Genomic DNA, 19,071 nt, shown 5'->3' with positions numbered 1-19,071 from the left:
TCCAAAGGTTTTTTATTTCCTAAGTATTAGGTAAGTATGACCATATTTTGAGTAGTCGTCAATTAAAGTGACGAAGTACTCATAACCCCATATAGAATGTACATTGATTAGACCACATACATCGATGAGTACAAGCTCCAATGGTTCTTTACCTCTATTGCCTTTTGCTAAGAAATGATGTTTCGTCATTTTTCCTTCTAGACAAGACTAAAAAAAACAGAAGAGTTCTAATAGTTAGTTCTCTCAATGGTCCATCTTTATAACCACTTTATTCTCTCTAGAACAATATGGCATAGTCTAAGATGCCAAAGATATCTGTCGTCTCATTTGAAACCTTTTGTCTTTTGTTACATTTCGGTTTAGCCACTCAAAATAATTTAGAGTAATTTAGTGGTCGTTCATTAGGATTGAGCCTATACAGTCCATTTTTTTTTCTGCTTCACAAAAATCCAGGAATAATATAAACATTATTCAAAATAAGAAAATTGTTCCCAAAATATAAATCGATTGTTCCCATTGCTCTTGCTGAAATGAGCGCTCCACTTCCTACTCGCATAGTCACCTCGCCATCAGCAAGTTCCCTTGATGACTCAAGTATCTGCATAGAAGAACAAATATGTGGTTACTGATTCCTGAATCTAAAACCCAGGATGACATATCGTCTTCTACTATACAAGCTTCAAGTACAAGCAAATCCAATTCACCTTTCTTTTTCAGCTCAGCAAGATACTTTTTACAGTTTCACTTCCTGTGACCTTCAACTCCAAAGTGGAAATACTTTCCCTTTGGTTCCTTCTTTTTGGAGTAATTGTCATTCTTGTTCTCCTTGGCATTTAGTGCCTTCTTGTCTTTCATGGATTTCTTGCCCTTACTTTTGTCATTGTCATTGTTCTTCTTCCTCTTCTTGGTTTTATCCTCAGAGGTTGAAGGGTTCTGCTCTGTCACATTTGCCTCTGCCTCTTTTGTTATTGTTTTGTTAAGAGACTCAAATGTCTGCAGATCATTCAACAACTGGGTCATGTTGAACTCCAACTTATTCATATTATAGTGGTTTGAGAACCCAGAGAAAGCATGAGTGAGTGATTCAACTATGATGCTTACTTGTGTACACTCATCAATGACAGTCCCATGTATCTATGCTTCATGCATCATGTTAATCATGCTCAAGACATGTTCACTCACAGAAACACCCTTCTTCATCTTAGTAGTGATGTAGATTTTAGTAGCCCCGTGTCTACTTTGATAAGATTGCTACCCAAACATGTCATCAATATATTCCATTATCTTAAAAGCAATTTCCATGGGTTCACGCTTTGTTATCAGAACATCATTCATGCTCACAACCATGTCAAACTTAGGATTATTATGGGAATGAATCAAGGCATCATATTTGTCTCAAATGTTTTTGAGGCATTGGTAGCATGCTCTTCAGAACATTCCTCACTTAGGACAAATCTGTGGTTCTCACAAATTAACATCAAATTCAGATTCAATTTCCATCTTATAAAATTATCACCATTAAGTTTTTCAAGTGCAAGGAAAGCAGTAATATGATTGTCAACGTTCGACATTATTGAAAGAAATAAAATACAAGAATATTATAATTTGAAAATAAATATCAATAATTTGGAAAATAAATATGTTGCATGAATTGAACAATTAAAACACATAAACTTAACATTTACTATTCCACAATAAAATTACCAACCAAATAAGTGCCGACTTAGGGTCGGTCATGTTAAGATAGCTTATAAGAAAATCTTGTCTCTATTATTTAAAACTTTAAATAACTCATAATTTTTCTTTCAAAAAATAAAGTACTGCTGGTTTGGTTAAGATACAATTACCCACTACAAAAGCTTATTTGTATCTTTGTAAGTGTAACCCATTATTTCAGAATTTATGACTTAACTTAGGGAGTGTCGCCTTAGGATCGGTCATGCCTAAATTACATCACTCTTTCCTATCTTCATAAGAAGTCAAGCTTGGTATTAATATGACCAGAAACATTCATTAAGGGGACGGAAACAAAGCCGCCCGAGGACCTAATCTTATTCCATGGTGTTGTACTAATAATGGAGACCATAAGTCACATAGAGATGTTAACCTTATCTTGCTTACAATTTTAGAATATATGTGTTTATTAAACTAATTAATTAATTCTAAATTAATTACTAGTTTATTAATAATCCTATGAATGTAATTAATTACAAAAAATATATAATTATAAAAGAGCATGTTTCTATAATTAATGTAGTCTAAATAATTACCCATTACATTCATCTAACTTTACTAAAACATTTTTTTAAATAAAGTTGGTTATCCTAAAAACCTATAATAAAGTTGATTAATTAATTTAAGGCCTAGCAGTTTACATGCAATTGATTTTACCAAAACAATTCATATAAACACTTAGGACAATCCTAGATAATCATGTTTCTAAAAGATGCATGATTAATCAAAACCGTGTGGGGTTTCATGTATTGCATGTAATAGACTAATGCATGATCATGTTATCAATCAAACATCAATTAAGATTTATTTAAATAAATATGATAAATAAATAAATGAACAATAAATGATGAACCAAGTACTATTGGGTATTTCTACATTTACAATCCTTGAAAAATATAAATTTAAATTACAAAGTAAGCGTTAGTTGTTTACAATACTCCAAACTTCTTCTCTTCTCATATAGACTCATCTTTATAATTCTTAGAATCCATTAGGCCCAAATAATTAAGTAGAAACTAATTTGAGAAGTTTTCATAAATATGGAAAAAGTAGATTAGTTTATGCATTTATGGATAAAAAAGATATGCCACAAAACATGGTGAATTTAAAAAAAATATATTTTAAACATGGGTATTAAAAAAAAATATAAAAAATGGATTACCATATTTTTACACAAAACTCTCTCACACTCTCTCATCCTCTCCTCTCTCCCTAACGACACCTCTTCTCATTTTCTCATTTCACTCTCTTTCCTCCCCCACTTGGCTCATTTTTCTTAACCCTCTTCCGACGATCCCACCTTCGCCCTCCACTAGCAATGCAACCCTCCACCACCACAACGATGATGTAGCTCCACCCCCCCTTTGGTTCTTCTTCTTTTAATGTTATTCTTTTTGTTGTTCTTGTTATTCTTCTTCTTTTTCACATCTAATTTTGCATTTTTAATATGATTTTGTACATTAGATTTGATTTTTTTTCTTCCAGCCTTAACTGTAATCGGTTACAATTACGATTTTTTTAGTTCAAATCTGATTTTTTTTTCTTCAGACCTGTTTAATTAACTAGATACTATGGCGACCAATTCTTTTCATTCATATTAGATTTTTTTTCACACCAAGATGTAACTAGTGATGATAACGATCAATTTAGATTTTTTTTTTGTTTAGATCTAATTTTCTTTTCACACGTAACTAAGTAATCAGGTACTATGGCGACTGGTTTCTTTTTTCAAACATAGCGGTAACCAATTACGATTATGATTAGTTTATATTTTTTGTTAGGATTTGATTTTTTTCCAGGTCTAGATAAGTAAGTAGCTACCATCACAAGTGGTTTAGTTTTTTTAGATTTTCTTTCTTTTCACACGTAACTAAGTAACCAGGTACTATGGTGTAACACCTTACTACCTTAGAGTCGTTACTACGTGAGTTTAAAACGTGCAATTAACTCTCTAATCGGGGTTTTTAAGACAAAATTGTAATTGAACCATAATCAGAGTTATAAACTTTGAAAATAAATCATTTACTGAAAAATTAATAAGCGTTTAACATTTGGGATCCCAAAATACTGTTTAGTAATATTTACAATTCAAAAATATAAACAGAATCAACTAAACGACAAAATCCAGGTTTACTACAATCATCTCCCAAAAATACCCCTGACCGTGGTAGCCAGGCAGGCCAAACATGTACGCGCCACTTCACGCTCTCTGTACTATTGGTTGGTCGACTTTCCTCTTACCTTTACCTGAACCATAGAGCACCCGTGAGCCGAACCTAAGCAAGAAAACCCTTACAAGAAGATAACATATGCATATTACATACTTAACATATAAACATGCCATCACCAGGCATATAACACATACGACCATGCCGTCCCAAGCGCTTACCAGGCCCTGGGTTAGCAGTCCACAACATAAGGATATCCCAAGTATCCTTTAGGGTCTCGCCCTGGCAACTCGCACCCCGCGTGCTAAACGCTGCTCTTAGCTCCTTGCCGTCCTCGGCCTTGCTGCTCTCGGCCTTCGCCGTTTCGGCCCTCGCCGTTCCCAGTTCTTGCCATTCATTCACATATATGCACACATAGTATAATTAAACACATACATAAGTATGAAAAAACTCAACCAAAGGGATACGCCCTGCACACAATCATATAGGGTCGTGCCCTGCAACACAAGCTCTACGGGAACAGCAGTTTTCTTACCTCTATCCTGAGCTTCCCAAGTACCGGTGTCCCGAGCACAATCCTCTAGTCCGAGCCTCGCTGAAACCCTAGTCACAACGCACCAACAATATCCATCCATCAAGTTCTAATCCATTAAATAAATTTGGGTCATAATTCTAGTCTTCGGGACCATGAATTCTATCAATCCGGGTGATAAAATCCATCCTGAGGCTTAACCCTGGAGTTCCCAAGCCTAAACACACTTTAAAGCCCAAAAATGCACTAAGAGTTGCGGTCCTATGAGGCCATGTCGCGACCCGCCCCCAACCAGAGAGAAACCCCAAAATAGGGCAAGCTAGGGCATGCTGCGGCCCAAGCTAGGGCACTATGCTTCAGAGGGCTGCGGCTCAACAAAAACAATGACGCGGCCCGACCCTTCGAACCCAGAAAAATCCTCCATTTTTGCCACAAAAACCCATTCAATTAACCCCAAAATCAACCCAACAACTCAAGCTAATCATCACAAAAGTTATACCATGAACTCAGCAACAAAACCTAATAAGAATTCTAGCTCAAAACCTCATCACCCTCAAAGATGATTCTTCACCCAACACACATGCAAAACTCTAAAATTACAACATAAAACTAATATAATTCACTAAGTTTAGAGCTTACCTTGATCTGAGTTAAATTCCTGGTTTAGTTCTCTAAGCTCAAAGCTTCTAGCTCCCAAAATCTCAGCTCCAATTCCTTAGTTTTTGGTTAATTTCCACCAAAACTTACTAAGCCTCCAGGAGAGAAAAGGGAAACTGAGTAATGGAGAGAGAAAGGGTCGGCTTAGAGAATTCTAAGTGTTTCCTTTGTTTTGTTTTATTTAACTTAGTCTTTAAGGTTACCTCAAGGGCTCGGGGTACCAAAAACATCCCCGAAGGCAAAATGGTAAATTTCCCAAATATTCCCTCCTTAACATTCTAACCTCAATTATATGTCCAAATATTTATTTTTATAACCCGATAACCCCATAAAACGTCTAATACCCAAAATATCCCTCGACTCGCCCTGCATCGGATTTTCGACCACGTTGTGACTTTCTAGCTAGCAGCTCCCTAGAACTGTCTCAGATTGTGCAACACAGATATAACACAAGTATATCACAATTATTACAATTATCACATTTATGCCCTCAACGGGCTAAAATCAAAGGCACGCCCCTAATAACCAAATGGTGCCCACATGCATATTTAATTCACCTAACACATGCATATCTAATCACATACTCATACAAATTCACATGTTAGCACAACAAATCACTTATTGCCCTCCAGGCACGCTAATCAAGGCCCTAAGCCTTATTAGCAAATTTGGGTCGTTACAACTATCCCCTCCTTATAGAAATTTTGTCCTCGAAATTACTTGAACAACTCGAGATACCGCTTCCGCATCTATGATTCAAGTTCCCACGTCGCCTCCTCAACCTTGTTGTTCCTCCACAACACTTTCATCAAGGAGATGGTCTTGCTTCGCAAGACTTTTTCCTTCCGGTCAAGAATCTGAATTGGCTTCTCCTCATAAGACAAATCCTGATCCAGCTCCAAATTCTCATAACTCAGAACATGCGTCGAATCAGACACATACTTCTGGAGCATGGACACGTGAAAAACATTATGAACCCCTGATAAGGCTGGAAGCATTGGCAACCTGTAAGCTACCTCCCCAACCCATTCCAGAATCTCGAAGGGGCCAACAAACCTAGGGCTCAGATTTCCTCGAACACCAAACCGTTTCACTCCCCTCAAAGGTGAAACCCTAAGAAACACATGGTCACCAACCTGAAATTCCACGCTCCTACGTTTCAGGTCTGAGTAACTTTTTTGGCCACTCTGGGAGGTGAGCATACGAGCTCTAATCTTCTCAACCACCTCATTGGTCCTCTGAACCATCTCAGGACCTAAGTACCTCCTCTCACCGGTCTCATCCCAATGGATAGGTGATCTGCACTTTCTCCCATAAAGCATCTCATACGGAGCCACTCTGATAGTCGCCTGATAACTGTTGTTGTATGAGAACTCAATCAAAGGAAGATACTTACTCCAAGATCCCCCAAAATCTAGCACACGGGCTTGTAGCATGTCCTCCGATATCTGAATCGTCCTCTCAGTCTGACCATCTGTCTGAGGATGATAAGTGGGACTAAACCGTAACTGTGTGCCCATAGCCTTCTGCAGACTCTCCCAGAACATTGAGGTTAAGGTGGGGTCCCTGTCGGATACTATCGACCTTGGAGCCCCATGAAGTCGAACAATTTCCTTCCCATATAACTTAGCATATTGTTCCACGGTATAAGTTGTCCTAATCGGTAAAAAGTAGGCGGACTTGGTGTACCTATCCACGGTCACCCACACCGAGTCATGCTGTCCTACAGTCTTCGGCAAACCAACCACGAAGTCCATGGTGATATCTTCCCACTTCCATTCTGAAATCCCTAGAGGCTGCAGCAACCCTGCTGGCCTCTGATGTTCAGCCTTGACATGCTGACAAGTTAAGCACTTGGCCAGATAATCCACTACATCCCTCTTCATGCCTGACCACCAATACAAAGTTCTCAAATCCTGGTACATCTTCGTCGTACCTGGATGTAAGGAATAGGGAGTGGTATGCAGTTCATCTAAGATCTCTCGTCGGATATCTGAATCCATCGGAACATAGATCCAACCTATATACTTCAATAACCCCATCTCCGAGATGGAAAAGTCCTTAGTCGCTCCGATTAAGACGTTCTCCCTGTAACCCCTCATCTGGGAATTATTTCCCTGTGCTTCCTTGATCCTCTCAAGAAGCGTAGACTGAAGAGTGATGTTGGCTAACCACCCAACTACCAAATCTATACTCGCTCTAGTCATCTCCTCAGCTAGCTTATCAGATATCTGTCTCGAACTGAACAACTGCCCTGGGCCTTTCCGGCTCAATGCATCAGGAACTACATTATCCTTCCTAGGATGGTATAGGATGTCACAATCGTAATCCTTAACCAACTCCAGCCACCGTCTCTGGCGCATATTCAGATCCTTCTGAGTGAAGAAGTACTTCAAACTCTTATGATCGGTGTATATCCAAATCTTAAATGCGAACACCACTGCCGCCAACTCCAAATCATGCGTGGGATATCTTTGCTCATACTCTTTTAACTGCCTTGATGCATAGGCTATCACTTTACCAGCTTGCATCAAGACACATCCCAAACCCTGTCTGAAAGCATCACAATAAACCACAAACTTTTCATTATTTGTTGGCAGATTCAACACTGGCGCGTTGATCAGTCGCTGCTTTAACTCTTTGAAACTGTTCTCACATCTGTCTGTCTAAACGTACTTTGTCTTCTTCTTTGTCAATTCTGTCAACGATGTAGCTATTCTGGAGAACCCCTCAACAAACCGTTGATAATACCCTGCCAATCCCAGAAAACTCCTCACTTCAGGAACATTGCTCGGTCTAGGCCAGTCTCTCACTGCCTCAATCTTACTTGGGTCAACTAGAAACTCCTCCTTACTGACGATATGGCCCAGAAATGTAACTTGCGGTAACCAGAACTCGCACTTGCTGAACTTAGCATATAACCTATGCTCCCTCAACCACTGCAACACTAAACATAGATGTTGCTCATGCTTTATCTCTGACTGTGAGTACACCAGAATGCCATTGATGAACACAATCACGAACTTATCTAAATAGTCCTTGAAAGCCCTATTCATCATGTCCATAAAAGCTGCTGGGGCGTTGGATAATCCAAAGGACATAACCAGGAATTCATAGTGTCCATACCTCGTCCGGAAAGCGGTCTTTGGTATGTCCTCCTCTTTGATCCTTAATGTTTGGTAACCTGATCGGAGATATATCTTAGAAAACTCTGTCTTTCCCTGCAGTTGGTCAAACAAATCGTCAATCCTAGGTAGTGGATACTTATTCTTAATGGTCAACTTGTTCAACTCCCTGTAGTCAATACACATCCTAAGAGATCCATCCTTCTTTTTGACAAACAACTCTGGAGCACCCCGTGGCGAGAAACTCAGTCTAATGAATCCCAAATCAAGTAACTCCTACAACTGAATCTTCAACTCCTTGAACTCCACCGGAGCCATTCTGTAAGGTGCCTAGATACTAGCTCCACTCCCGGTACCAATTCTATAACAAAATCAATCTGCCGCTGCGGCGGTAGCCCTGGCAGATCTCCTGGAAATAAATCTGGAAACTCGCATACCAATTTGGTCTCCCTCGGTCCAACCGACACAACCCTAGAGGTATCCACAACATTCGCTAGGAATCCTATGCAACCTTCCTGCATCAGGTCCCTAGCCCTCAGTGCTAAAATCATAGGTACTCGCGGTCCACTAACCGTCCCCACAAATACAAAGGGTACCTCCCCTTCTGGTTCAAAAGTCACCATCCTGCGCTTGCAATCAATTTTCGCCCCATACTTCGATAGCCAATCCATCCCTAGGATCACAACAAAGTCATCCATCGCAAGTTCAATCAAATCAGTAAAGAATTCCCTACCATCTACCTTTACTGGTAAAGCTCTAATCCACCTCCTAGAAACTACCAGTTCCCCAGTCGGCAACAAAGTCTGAAAACCCCTAGCATACAGAACACTAGGTCTACACAGCTGATCTATCACTCTAGCAGACACAAATGAATGAGTGGCTCCCGAATAAAAAAATGCAGTATAAGAAGTACCAGCACTAGAAATCTGACCTGCCACAACTGAGGGGCTAGCCTCCGCCTTAGTCTGAGTCAAAGTAAACACCCTGGCAGGAGCGAGACTGTCGCCCTGCTTCGGTTCCTCCTTCCTGGCTTGTGGGCGGTCCTTCTTCAAATGATTGGCACTCCCATAGACAAAGCAGGCCCTAATCTTGCACTCACCCTGATGTCGTCGTCTGCACCGAGGACACACTGGGAAACTCCTCCAGTTGTCACTTCTGCCCTGACGGCCACTAGAACCACCCCGTGCCCTCCTATCTGAACTTGGAGGAACACAGGAATTTGGGGCCTTCCTCTTCTACTCACTGGAGCCACTACCCTGACTAGATCCAATAAAAGGAGGCACCGTCCTCCTGGCATCGCGCCTAACAACACTCTCTCTCCAAATCTGGTCCTCGACCCCTCCTCATCTGTAAGGGCCTTGTCTACAACCTGAACATAGGTAGTAGTCTCTAGGTCTAAGGTGATCTTCACATCATGGGCGATCATAACATTCAATCCCCGTACGAATCTGTCTCTTCTTGCCGCATCTTTCGACACTAAATCTGGCGCAAACTTTGCCAATCGGTCAAATTTCAGAGCATACTCTGTCACCGTCAACCGTTTTTAAGTCAGGTTCATAAACTCATCAACCTTCGCAGCTCAGACTGCAACACTATAATACTTCTCGTTGAAGATGTTTCTGTACTCTTCCTAGGTCATAACTGTCACATTTCTCCTCTGAACTACTACATCCCACCAGATGCGGGCATCCTCTCTAAACATACAGCTGGCATAAGCTACCCTCTCATTCCCTTCCACCCTCATAAAATCCAGGATGGAAGAAACCATATTCATCCACTGCTCTGCCCGTAGTGGGTCTGGTACACCCTCAAAGGTGGGAGGATGCTATTTTCTGAATCTCTCATATAAAGGTTCCCACCTATTCTCCACAACAGGTTGAACCGACACTGGTGCCACAACCTACTGAACTGGCAACCCAGTGACCTGTGGAGGGCCTGGCTGCCTCAACTGTCGAATTTCTTCCTCTGTTCGCTACAATCTTGCTTCAATTTTGGCAAACATTTGTTGCCAATTCTGTGGGGCAGGTGGAGGGTCTTGACCCTGGTTGTCATCCTCGGCCCTACTACCGCGGAGTCTAGATGATTGTCGAGGCATCTCAACAAATATGCTTGCAATCAACGATGTCGCTCATCAGGCATGATAACAACATCCAAAACCACCTCCCAATCACATCAGTCAACCACAAACAACAATCCACATAACATACAGATAGCATAATACACACAACGGGCCATGCCCTGGCATCATGCATATGTAAACTCATTCATCATGCTCTATATGAGATAAGCAGGAAAACAGGGCATCTAAGCACATATTCAAACATATAAGTCAATTATTACCAACCAACCCTGAGTCGAGCTTGTCACTGACAGCGAGCGTACATGTTCGGTCAATCTCCAGAAGGCATAAACCTTGGCTCGCTCTGATACCAAGTTGTAACGCCCTACTGCCTTAGATTCGTTACTATGTGAGTTTAAAACGTGCAATTAACTCGCTAATCTAGATTTTTAAGACAAAAGTGTAGTTGAACCATAATCAGAGTTATAAACTTTGAAAATAAATCATTTACTGAAAATTAATAAGCGTTTAACATTTGGGATCCCAAAATACTATTTAGAAATATTTATAACTCAAAAATATAAACAGAGTTAACTAAACGAAAAAATCCAGGTTTAGTAAAATCATCTACCAAAAATACCCCTGGCCGTGGCAGCCAGGCAGACCAAACATGTACGCGCCGCTTCACGCTCTCCGTACTCATGGTTGGTCGGCTTTCCTCTTGCCTTTACCTGCACCATAGAGCACCCGTGAGCCGAAGCCAAGCAAGAAAACCATCACAAGCAGATAACATATGCATATTACACACTTAACATATAAACATGCCATCACCAGGTAGATAACACATACAGCCATGCTGTCCCAGGCACTTACCAGGCCCTGGGTTAACGGTCCACACCGTAAGGATATCCCAGGTATCCTTTAGGGTCTCGCCTTGGCAACTCACACTCCGCGTGGTAAACGCTGCTCCATGCCCCTTGCCATCCTCGACCTTGCTGCTCTTGGCCATTGCCGTTTTCGGCCCTCGCCGTTCCCGGCTTTTGCCATTCATTCACATATATGCACACATAGCATAATTAAACATATGCATAAGCTTGAACAAACTCAACCAAAGGGCTACGCCTTGCACACAATCATATAGGGTCGTGCCCTGCAACACAAGCTCTACGGGAACATCAATTTTCTTTCTTGTATCCCGAGCTTCCCAAGAACTAATGTCCCGAGCACAGTCCTCTAGTCCGAGCCTCGCCGAAACCCTAGTCACAACGCACCAACACTATCCATCCATCTAGTTCTAATCCATTAAATAACTTTGAGTCATAATTCTAGTCTCTGGGACCTTGAATTCTATCAATTCGGGTGATAAAATCCATCCCGAGCCTTAACCCTTGAGTTCCCAAGCCTAAACACACTTTAAAGCCCAAAAATACACTAAGAGTCGCTGCCCCATGAGGCCATGCCGTGGCCCGCCCCCAACCAGAGAGCAATCCCAAAATAGGGCAGGCGCGTCGCGACCCAAGCTAGGGCATGCCGCGGCTTGTCCTCCTTCCTGGCCACCAATACGCTTTAGAGGGCCGCGACTCAGCAAAAACAATGTCGCGGCCCGACCCTTCGAACCCAGTAAAATCCTCCATTTTTGCCACGAAAACCCATTCAATTAACCCCAAAATTAACCCAACAACTCATGCTAATCATCACAGAATTATACTGTGAACTCAACAATAAAACCTAATAAGAATTCTAGCTCAAAACCTCATCAACCTCAAAGATGATTCTTCACCCAACACACATACAAAACTCTAAAATTACAGCAGAGAATATAATTCACTAAGTTTAGAGCTTACCGTGAGCTGAGTTAAATCCTTGGTTTAGTTCTCTAAGCTCCAAGCTTCTAGCTCCCAAAATCCCAGCTCAAATTCCTTAGTTTTTGTTTAATTTCCATCAAAACTTACTAAGCCTCCAAGAGAGAAAAGGGAAACCGAGTAATGGAGAGAGAAATCGTCGGTTTCGAGATTTCTAAGTGTTTCCTTTGTTTCTTTTTATTTAACTTAGTCTTTAAGGTTACCTCAAGGGCTCGGGGTACCAAAAACGTCCCCAAGGGAAAAATGGTAAATTTCCCCAATGATCCCTCCTAAATATTCTAACCTCAAATATATCTCTAAGTATTTATTTCCATAACCCGATAACCCCATAAAACATTTAAACCCAAAATATCCCTCGACTCGCCCCGAGTCGGATTTTCGACCCCGTTGTGACTTTCTGGCTAGCAGCTCCCTAAAACTGTCTCAGATCTTGCAACACATATATAACACAAGTATATCACAATTATTACAATTATCACATTTATGCCCTCAATGGGCTAAAATCACAGACATGTCCCTAATAACCAAACGGGGCTCACATGCATATTTAATTCACCTAAACATGGATATCTAATCACGTACTCATACAAATTCACATGTTAGCACAACAAATCACTTATTGCCCTCCAGGCACGCTAATCAAGGCCCTAAGCCTTATTAGCAAATTTGGGTCGTTACATATGGCGACTGATTTTTTTTTTCAGAACTGATTTTCTGTTTTCAAACATAGCTGTAACCTATTACGATTATGATTAGTTTATAATTTTTGTTAGGATTTGATTTTTTTCCAGGTCTAGATAAGTAAGTAGCTACCATCACAAGTGGTTCAGTTTTTCCAGATTTTCTTTCTTCAAATCTAGTTGTAACTAGTTACCATCACAATCAATTTGATTTATTTTTTTCATATTTTTTTTTTCTAGATCTGACTAAGTAACCATTTACAATTAAGTTGGTATTTTGATATTGATACATTACTAAAAAAAGCAAAATTATTTTTATAGTTGTAACCTATTACCACAACATCACTTAAAAAATAAAATTAGTTTTGATAGTGGTAACCAGTTACCACACATCACTAAAACAAATTGACAGTGGCATACGATTACTAACACATCACATAAAAAAAATTAAATTTTTTTTTTATAGTGGTAGCTGGTTACTGTTGAGAAAATGTTGATGAAGATAAAAAATGGAAGAAAATAAGACGAATAATTGGGAATAAAAGGCATGGTGAAAAAGGTCTTACCTGGGGCAGTAAGTTGTGATAAAATCCCAAGTTCAGTTAAATGATCTTGGAACTGCATATCCAAATATTCTCCACCCCTATCAAATCGCAAGATCTTTAACCTTTTACCTAATTGGTTCTGAGCCATTGCTAAGAATTCTTGAAACTTTGAAAATGTTTCTGATTTCCTATGCATTAGGTAAAGACATGAGTATCTAGAGTAATCATCAATGAAAGTGACGAAATACTCAAAACCACCCCTGGCTTGTATATTCAAAGGTCCACAAACATCTGAATGCACAAGACCAAGTGGTTCTTTGGCCCTATCACCCTTTGCAGAGAATGGACACTTGGTCAGTTTGCCTTCTAGACAAGATTCACAGACAGGTAATTCACCTAAGGCGAGTTCCCTCAAAGGTCCGTCCTTTGTAAGTCTTTGAATCCTATCATAGCCAATGTGACCTAGTCTAAAGTGCCATAAATACGTCATATTATTGTTGTCGGTCTTTTGACGTTTATTGGTCCTAGGTTTAGCTACTTTGAATAAATCATTGTTAAGAGCGAGGGGTTCGTTAGGTCGCAAAATATAAAGCCCGTTTTCCAAACATGCAATACACAATTGTGATCCATTGAAGGAAATAGATATATTAGAACTTGTGAAAGTCATAACAAATTGTTCTAATTACAACATGGAAACTGAAATTAAATTTCTACTAAAATCCAGAATAAAAAATACATCTTTTAAAATTAAGTATTTATTTCCAAACTTCAGACAAGCTATTCCTCTAGCTTGGACCTTAACGAACGCTCCGTTCCCAACTCTAAGCTTTAAGCCGCCTTCGTTCACTTCCTCCCACGATTCAAGAAGCTGTAAAGAGTTACAAACATGGTTGGTAGATCTAGAATCAATAATCCAAACAGAGTTATCATTCTCTAAAACACATGTTTCTAAGATAAATGAACTATAATCATTACCTTTGTTTTTATCTGCTAGAAACTTGGGGCAATCTTGTTTCCAATGCCCCTTTTCTTTGCAGTGAAAACATTTACCTTTACCTTTCTTGTTTTTCTTGTTTTTCCCCTTAGGCGTCTGTGCACTCGTCTTTGCAGCCTTTGCAGGCTTGGGGTTGTTTATTTGTCCACATTTCCTCTTGTTTCTAGCTTTCGAAGACGAAGTTTGGTTAGCTTCAGTCTTAGCTAGATGTGCAGCAACATCAGTAATCTTATTTTCACCTCCTTTACTAGGTCCACCCATGACAGGTTCAATAATCTGAAGCTCGTTCATGAGTTGCGTCAAACCATAGTTGAGTTGAGCACGAACGTGCAGACACGGTGCCATCCGAGAATTTACGGTGCCATCACGAACGTGCAGAGATGGTGCTATCCAAGCATTTACGGTACCATCACGAGCATTGACGGTGCCATCACTAACGTGCGGACACGATGCTCGTTCTAGGGATTCCTCAATCATGACGAACTTGGAGTTGTCACCAATCAACTTTATGTTGATATTCTGCTTCCAATTAAGGAAGTTTTTTCTAGTGAGTTTCTCCATCGAAAGTTGAGAAAGGATGGGAGTAGACACAGACACTACTTAGTTTAAAACTACAGATTAACAATAAAATAGAAATCAATCACATTTGCTCAATAAAACTTCTATTCACACAAATTTCAAGAAATAACACAACATATACCAAAAATATGTAAGATATGAGAAAAAGTACAAAAAACAATCATATCCCTATTTCTTTAGGTTTTTCACTAATCTATGATATCCTTGTCCCGGTTGGCGAGAGTCAAAAATACCACTAGTTAAATAGAGTTGTAAACTCATTTAATAATGGACACCATTATTAACAACCTACTATTCGATCAAAATAAGAAAACAAAATCTCTTATTTTATGAGCTAGACCCACGGTTTCAATAATCATAGATTTAGTCCTAGTAGTCACCGTAGGGGTGAGTCTAGTAGAATTTGACCTATAATTATCTATCTTTCGAAATCTAACCTTGTCAAAATAACTAATGAACACCTTCCGTAGGGGGACGAATCAAAGCGCCTCGAGGCCCCATTAAGCTATTGACTATGTTAAACCAACGGTGGAGATCGAATAAAATTCTTAAAATAAGCTCATTATAAAATTAAAATTAGTATTTTTATTATTTATTTTTAGAAAATTAATGACTATGGTTTTCAAAAAAAAATTAAACAGATTAAAATTTTTAAAACCAAAGTCCTATAATTTCTTATTAATTCTAAAGTGTCACATTGAAACAAATTCAATTAATTTAGAATTAATTTGTTTCTAATCAATATTTAGGTTTAACTAATATAATGAACCTATACAATTAAGTCCAACTCAGGTAAATTGGCCTTAACAATTGGGCTTGTATGGAGGAGGGCTGGGTCCAGTATGTCGTTCCCACTACAAAGGCCCCCTATCTTCCATACAAGGTCCAAAAGACAGGAATTTAAACCTCCGTTTTATTAATTGTTATTAATTGATTAGGCTCATTATAGTCATGCAAAGCAAATGGGCCTTCACAAGTGGAATCACCCACAAGAGAGGAATTTAAACTTTACATTTTCTAATGGGCCCAAATAAAACCTATCATTTTATGAATATTTTATTTGGCAAAATACCATATATCTAACAAACATATGGGCCACCATATGCATCTAAGCCCAATTGCAAAAACACCACATATAGTGTAAACAGACATGTTATAATTGGATGGGCCTAATCATGTTACTATATGAGCAATTCTATGAATTTATGCAAAAATACCACAATTTATTTCATTTGCAAAAATACCACAATTAATTATCTAGAATTTATCAAAAAAAATTCAAATTAATTAAATTTTTACAAAAAATAAGTCAATTTAAATTAAATTTATCAACAATTAACAATAGTTAATTTAAATTTCATTTATCAACAATCAACTTGGTTTTAGGTTAATTTGAAAAAAAAATATTAATTTAATTTAAATAGGATTTATCAACAATTAACCAAAGTTAATTTAAATCCCATTTATTAAAAAAATATTTTATTAATTGGCTGAAAAAAAATGATATTTTTCAAAATTTAACCAATTTTAAATTTTAAAATCAATATCTAAACTATTTTCAAAAAATATCTTGTGTTGTTACAACTATTATCTAATATTTTAACCATTTAAAAATAATAAAATACAAATAGTTATAACAAGCCTAAAATATCTCAAATAGTTAAACAAATTCAAATATCCATAAAAATATCTAACTAACAATGTTCAAATTTCAAATAATTTAAATATTAAAAAACTATAGAATAAAAAGATATTTCTATTTTCACATAAAGATTTAATAAAAATATCAAGAATTTAAATGAAAATATCTTAAATATCTGATATCATAATTATAATATTTTAATATATTAAAAGATTTAAAATTAAGTTGTTAGTTTATTTTTAAATTTAAATTTGAATCTTTATAGAAAATATCTAATTATTTAAATCACAACTAACAAAAATATCTTTATTTAAAAAAAATTAAATAATGAAACAAAAAAGATATTTTTGGTTTTGATTATAAATAATTTATTTATACAAATTTTTAACTTTCTTTATTTTTCAAAAAAAATAAATAAAATTTTAAAAAAAATTTGGATGAACAGTACCCGACACGGGCACTGTTCACCGTGGTCTGGCTGCAGGTGTGCGTGCGTGCGCGTGCGCACGAGGGGTGGTGATGCGCGCCTGGCCGCGCGCGGATGGTGGGTGACGCGCGCGCGGGGAGCCTGATGGCCGAGAAATGCGGGCGTGCAGGTGGGAGATGGCCGAGTGGCGCGCGCGGATTGCTGGGCGGGCTGCCCAGTGTGCGCGCGCGTGTACGCACGCGATGGCAGCCAGAAGAAAAAAATTTCAAAAAAATTTTTGTGCAATTTTTCCAACCAAAACCATTTTCTAATTAATTTTTAACATGTTTTACACACAATAAAACATATATAAAAATAAATAGCATAGAAAACACAACAAAATAACCTAAAAATTGCTAAAATTCACATAAAATCAATATGTTCATAAAAACATGAAAAACCATCCAATTATTCAAACATATCAAATAATCCAATTTTAAACATGTTCATGCATGAAAATAAAGATAACCTGGCTCTGATACCAGTTGTTGGAAAAACTTATACAGGATCTTTATTTATTTTCATGTATATCTAATATTAAACAAATTAATACGAGATAGCCTAAAACATGTTTCTAAAATTGAATTCAAAGAGAAACAAATAATATAATACTTACAGTATACGCAGCGGAATTAATAGTCCTTCCTTCAGTTTCTCTAACTCTTGTATCCTTTCTGTCGCAGAGTATTATCAAGAAACTGAACCGATCTTCTATTTTCTTCACGATCTTCCAATGTATCCTTAGAACCACCTAGACTAGTGTGGGAAATTCTCAACACATGAGATAGATATAGAGAGAAGAAGAGAAAATAACAAAGTGGCTTAGAAAAGGACTTGTGTTTAGAGAGAATATAAAACTATCAGAAAATCTGACTTGTGACTTATCTATCGTCTCTAAAATCTTCTCTCTAAGCACTCCTTTTATAGACTCAATTAGGCCATTTAATTTAATTAAAAAATCAATAAAATAACAGCCATTTTGAAGCCCTAGGTCGAAATTATCATGGGCTATAGGCCCGTGAAATTTCCCATTTGATTATAAGCCCATTGGACTTAAAATCAAGGCCTGTATTATTTTCTATTGATTTAATTAATTAAATAATTATTGAAATCCTTTATCAAATTAATTATTTATAATTTGAACCTTGATTTAAATTTATTTATTAATTTAGATACCAGTTTATCTTAATTAATAAATCTTCCATAATTTCTCTTTTCTTCTCAAAATTACACAACTCTGTGAAACTATCCAAAATTGACCTGGTCAACTTTGATAATTCTAATTGATAATTAAATCAATTAATTGAGACTATCTAGATGATTTTATCCAAGGTACAATGGGGACCATGGACCTATGAAATCAAGCTCCAATAAGTTATCATAAATCTAACAAATAAATTTACTAACTTATTAATTCCTCGTGACTCCACTATAGACTTAGAATTGCACTCTTGAATTCATAGAACGCTCTATAACAAATATAGATACGCTATTAATTATCCATTGTTACAACCATAATTGTCACTCAATCCTCTATAGACGGTCTACAATGAGATAGGACTAAAATACTGTTTTACCCCTCATTGTATTTTATCCTTAAAACACTTAGTTCCTTGTAAATGATATTTCAATAAACTAATTTAATTACTGAAATGAGATCTCTATCATTTATCACCGTGAACCAAACTAAAAGGAAACCATCATTTCACTTCTTCATCAGAAGCTATAGATGTTCATATCTATGATTAACACTCCTACTCAATTATACTACCAAGTTCCCAAGATGTAAGTATGGGCTAGTCCGTAGGGTAAGCTGGTAACGAACAAGTCAAAGAACTCAAATAATACAATCAGTTAGAATACTAACCACTCAGAATTGAGATTGAATTGACCTATGGTCAACTATATGATATGACTAGAATAGATAATAACGGTATGTTTACTTATCTTATCAACTGTCAATATCGGTCCAGTCCGATGTAACAAATACATCTGATCTTATCTACTTTGCTAATGTTCTGGAAAGAA

This window comes from Humulus lupulus, chromosome 6 (assembly GCF_963169125.1).
Source record: "Humulus lupulus chromosome 6, drHumLupu1.1, whole genome shotgun sequence".
Taxonomy (NCBI): Eukaryota; Viridiplantae; Streptophyta; class Magnoliopsida; order Rosales; family Cannabaceae; genus Humulus; species Humulus lupulus.
Note: the sequence above shows the minus strand (reverse complement) of the source record.